Genomic DNA, 6,000 nt, shown 5'->3' with positions numbered 1-6,000 from the left:
AGTGTACTTCGGGAGTTGGTGATGGACAGGGAGGCCTGGCGTGCTGTGATTCATGGGGTCGCGGAGAGTCGGACACGACTGAGCGACTGAACTGAACTGAACTGAGCAGAACTGATTCTTCCATGAAATACCATTTTTAACTTAAAGAACAATGAGTAGCCGCACTGGTAATTCAGAATTCAGTATTTGGTAGACATTTTTTTAAAAAGTGAATGAGTCACTTCAAGGACACTGATAATATTTATTATCTGCAATATAATTTGAAATTTCAGTGAAAATTGGAATTTTAAAAAATTTGTAACTATCATCATGAACATAAGAGTTTCTTAGTATGTAAAAACTTGCCTAATGAGATCAGTAATGATATTAAAGACTGTGCTTTTTAATATTGAACAATGAAATGAGTCAACGTTTAAAAGTTCTACGTGACTTAATGAACCAGTATTTTATTTTCTATTTATTTATTTATTTTTTATTGGAGGCAAATTACTTTACATTAATATATTGGTTGGTTTTGCCATACATTGACATGAATCTGCCCCGGGTGTACATGTGTTTCCCCTCTTGAACCCCCCTCCCACCTCCCTCTTCCCCATATCCTCCCTCCAGGTCATCCCCGTGCACCAGCCCCAAGCATCCTGTGTCATGCGTCGAACCTGGACTGGTGATTCATTTCACGTATGATAATATACATGCTACAATGCCATTCTCTCAAATCATCCCCAAAGCTAGTGTTGTAAACTCATGCATGGATTAAAGACATACAATATAAAACAATGGATTTTAATATAGTAAATATGAAATTTATCAGTTTCATATTCCACATGTCAACAGATCTTTAAGAAACTACTATTTCTCAAATTTTGGTACAGTATTAAAGAAGAATATCCACAATTATCTGTGAAGGCTATTAAAATATTTCTACCTCTCCAACTATATGAGGCCAGATTATCTTCTTAATGTAAACCAACCCAAAACATTGCAATAGGTTGCATGCATAAGCAAACATGAGAATCTTGCTATTTTTCTATCATCAGACATCGAAGATTTGAAAAAATGTAAATAATGCCACTCATTAATTGCTTTTATTTTGCCAAATATAGTTATTTTTTATGAAAACATATTATTTATGTTGACATGTACTGTATTTATTTTTGCTATTTTAAAATAGCTGGACTTCCCAGGTGGCTCAGTGGTAAAGAATCCACCTGCCAATGCAGGAGATGCAGGAAATTCGTGTTCAATCGCTTTAGGTCAAGAAGATCCCCTGAAGGAGGAAATGGCGACCCACTCCAGTATTTTTAAAAATTCCCATGGACAGAGGAGCCTGGCAGGCTACAGTCCATGGGGTGACAAAGCACCGGAATCAACTGAGTACACACACACATTTTAAGAAAATAAATTTTGTAAAATGTTAACTTTAATTTTTAATAAGGTAATATCAAAAGATACAATATGCATGAAAAGCCCTGTTGGGGTCCTCAATAGTTTTTAAAAGTACAAAGAGTTCCTCAGATCAAAAAGTTTTAGAAGCACTGCTTTTAGTATGAGTGTGTTTCGCTGTTTCTTCATGTATCTAATAATTCCAGGTTATATTCTGCACATTGTTGTTATATATTATAAAGATTCTGGATTCTGTTGTTGCTCTGAATAGCATTGATTACTTTGTTTTGGCAGGCAATTAACTCATCTGAACACAGACTCTGTCTCTCTTGGAGCGGCAGTAGCTGAGCTCCTCTGTTACTTCTTTTAGTCTTAGCTGTGTTGCTTGCAGTCTGCCAAGCTCATGCATCATTCAAAGGCCCGTCAGAGATGGGCAGTCTTTACACAGATAATTTGGGGCATCTGGTCTGTAATTCTCTTTTTCTGAGATTTCTCCCCTTAACTTTAGTTTGTGTGGTTGCCCTTACATTTCTCCTCTGATTCCTAATACATTGGGGCACATTGTACTGGGGCAATGAATACACATGTGCAGGTTTCTGAGTTTAGCCACCACATAGACGGAAGCTTGCCCTCGGGCAAAAATCCAAGAAAGAGGGAGAATCACTGAGTAATGTCCCATTCTTCCAAGTTCAACTCCACTCGTTTCTTCCTGTTCTCACTTCTAACTTCAGTTAGTTGTTTGTGGGGTTTTGTTGTTGTTTGTTTTTGTTTAGAGCTTCAGTTGTTATCTGCAAGAGATTTGGTCTAATATGAACTACTGTGCCGTTACCAGAAGCAGAATTCCAAACAAGAGGCAAAAGTAATTCAATTGTACTTCCGAGAGGAAAAAAAAAAAAAAAAATGCTTCCTCATATCACAACACTAAAGATCTCATAGCAAGTCTCTTAGAAAATAGAGTTGAGAGGGAAGGGAGACTTTTCCTGTTCCTTCTGTATACACTCTACCTATGGAAACCCCTGTGACTGATGTCAGTTCTGTGAGAGTCAATCTACCAGAGCCAAGCAAATGCCCTGGAATCTTCTGGTCTTTTGAGTCAGAAGGCAACTTCAGCTCCAAAAAGAAAGCTGACTTTGTTTCATAGTAAATATGAGAGTAAGAACATGTATGCTTAGCAAGCACACCACTTAGGTGATGTTACTGGTGCAGAGGTTTAATTAGGGAAAATGTAATACTGAGCCTCATATCACATTTCGATAGTTGGAGCTTTTCTTTTTCAAGTCTGTAGCCCAGGATTGAATTCTCAGTTACTTTGAATACTGTCTGTGGCCTTTCTGTATACTCCCAGGATCAGCACCCAAATTACTGCCACACTGTAAAATCCAGGAAAATAGCCCCTTATATACTTTATTGGCTATGGTATCCCAAGGTCCACTACAATATCTAATACAAATTATATTCTTGATAATATTTGTTCTTACTGAACAAATAAAAATAAGTCTAGGCTTTCCATGAAGTTGCTTAGAACTAGAACCAAACTCCCCCAAATTACTAATTAATTTTAGAAGTATCTCAAGATTCAGCATTTGATTTTTTCAATTAGAATTGTAGAGCAGATAGTTCAGTTCAGTCGTTCAGTTGTGTCCGACTCTTTCTGACCCCATGGACTGTAGCACGCCAGGTTATGAAGGACCCAGGTACCCAGTGGGTCCTCCCCTCTCCCTCTGTGAGCTCTGAGAAACCAGCAATCCCCCTTTCAAGGAGGATGTACCATCACACAAGAATGAGGTGCCCTTGGTTCTGGTTTGGTACCTCTTCCTTTTGTATGCAGAGAGAAGCTGGCTTGCCCCCAGGTTCTTGTTAGACGTACCCCAGGACATCTAGCCCATTGAACTAGCAGTTGTCAGTGTTGCTGGATAGTTTTGAGTTATTATCGCAGTTTGTTCTAATGCCCAATATGTTGTCAGAGCAAGTGTGTGCATGTGCACATGTGCAAGAAATTTGTATCATTTTAGATTTGGAATGGGACAGATTTTTATCCCCAAAGCATAGTTGCTAATGGGAAACAGAGACAAGAAAGCATAGTTGTCAAACATAGTGAGTTCCAGCTCACAGGAGGAAACTGCTAGGGGCAAGAGTGAAGGGCTTGCTTTGGTTATTCAAAGGCCGTCTTGCTGTTGTGAGGTTTTTTCAGGTTTCCTGGATCTTCCCATAACCTCGCAGAAGGGTTACCAGATGTTAGATATATATCCCCAACATTTGAATATACTGTTGGTTTTGTGTGGTCTTCTTCTCAGAGAGGAAGAGCCATTATTTTTATTTTATACCATATAGTACCAAATCCCTTCTGATGATGATGTCTGAAATTTTTATTGCTGTTCTGCTTGTTTGGATTTTTTTTTTTTCCCTCAGTCCCTTTCCATTCTTTTTCTTCGAGGTATGTAGTAGGTGAAAAAGCTTTTTTAAAAAAATAATAATAACAATAAAGTTTAATATTTTTACAGACCTTACTGCTTGGCAGGCATTATTTACGTTTATCACTTTATTTATCCTAGCAAACTCCCTATGAGATAGCTATATTATTATTATCAGTCTTATTTTACAGAAGAGTAAACTGAGGTACAGAGAAGTAACATGACAGAGATCACAGAGACAGTAAGTGGAGAAGCAAAGACAGGATTTGCATTGCCACTGAGATGATGACTGTGCCAAAGCCTTTGACTGCGTGGATCACAATAAACTGTGGAAGATTCTGAAAGAGATGGGAATACCAGACCACCTGACCTGCCTCTTGAGAAACCTGTATGCAGGTCAGGAAGCAACAGTTAGAACTGGACGTGGAACAACAGCCTGGTTCCAAATAGGAAAAGGAGTACGTCAAAGCTGTATATTGTCACCCTGTTTATTTAACTTATATGCAGAGTACATCATGAGAAACACTGGGCTGGAGGAAGCACAAGCTGGAATCAAGATTGCCGGGAGAAATATCAATAACCTCAGATATGCAGATGACACCACCTTTATGGCAGAAAGTGAAGAAGAACTAAAGAGCCTCTTGACAAAAGTGAAAGAGGAGAGTGAAAAAGTTGGCTTAAAGCTCAACATTCAGAAGACTAAGATCATGGCATCCGGTCCCATCACTTCATGGCAAATAGATGGGAAAACAGTGGAAACAGTGAGAGACTTTATTTTGGGGGGCTGCAAAATCACCACAGATGGTAATTGCGGCCATGAAATTAAAAGGCGCTTACTCCTTGGAAGGAAAGTTATGACCAACCTAGATAGCATATTAAAAAGCAGAGACAGTACTTTGTCAACAAAGGTCTGTCTAGTCAGGGCTATGGTTTTTCCAGTGGTCAAGTACGGATGTGAGAGTTGGACTATAAAGAAAGCTGAGCGCTGAAGAATTGATGCCTTGGAACCATGGCATTGGAGGAGACTCTTGAGAGTCCCTTGGATTGCAAGGAGATCCAACCAGTCCATCCTAAATGAGATCAGTCCTGGGTGTTCATTGGAAGGACTAATGTTGAAGCTGAAACTCCAATACTTTGGCCACCTGATGCAAAGAGCTGACTCATTTGAAAAGACCCTGATGCTGGGAAAGATTGAAGGTGAGAGGAGAAGGGGACGACAGTGGATGAGATGATTGGATGGCATCACCAACTCAGTGGACATGAGTTTGGGTGAACTCCGAGAGTTGGTGATGAACAGGGAGGCCTGGCATACTGCCGTCCATGGGGTCGCAAAGAGTCAGACATGACTTAGTGACTGAACTGAACTTAAATGATGATGATACTATCAAAATTTTTGTGGCATGACTTTTAGGAATGAAAGAACTTTTTATTTTTTAGATGATCAATAGATCTGCAAAGTTTCCCAAAAAAGAAAAGAGAATTTAAGAAGGAACCACTATATACTAGGGGCTTCCCAAGTGGCTCAGAGGTAAAGAATCTACCTGCTAACACAAGAGACGCAGGAGACTTGAGTTTGTTTCCTGGGTCAGGAAGATCCCCTGGAGGAAGAAATGGCAATCCATTCCAGTATTTTTGCCTGGAAAATCCTATGGACAGAGGAGTCTGGAAGGCTACAGTCCATGGGTTCCCAAGAGTCAGACATGACTGAGCACACATGGACATACTATATACCTATCAGAGTGATTGAAATAAAAAGTACTAACACCACCAAGTGCTGGAGAGGATACAAAGCAACTGGAATTCTCAGACATTGCTGAGGATGGAGAATAGTACAGCTGCTGTGGAAATGGGTTTGACAGTTTATCAGTTCAGTTCAGTTCAGTCGCTCAGTCATGTCTGACTCTTTGCAACCCCATGAATCACAGCACACCAGGCCTCCCTGTCCATCACCAACTCCCGGAGTTCACTCAAACTCATGTCCACAGAGTCGGTGATGTCATCCAGCCATCTCATTCTCTGTCATCCCCTTCTCCTCCCGCCCCCAACCTTTCCCAGCATCAGAGTCTTTTCCAGTGAGTCAACTCGTCGCATGAGGTGGCCAAAGTATTGCAGTTTCAGTTTTAGCATCAGTCCTTCCAATGAACACCCAGGATTGATCTCCTTTAGAATGGACTGGTTGGATCTCCTTGCAGTCCAAGGGACTCTC

This window comes from Moschus berezovskii, chromosome 7 (assembly GCF_049115385.1).
Source record: "Moschus berezovskii isolate FMDL1 chromosome 7, NW_MosBer_1.0, whole genome shotgun sequence".
Lineage (NCBI taxonomy): Eukaryota > Metazoa > Chordata > Mammalia > Artiodactyla > Moschidae > Moschus > Moschus berezovskii.
The sequence above is the reverse complement of the archived record's forward strand: the minus strand, read 5'-3'. Positions refer to the sequence as shown.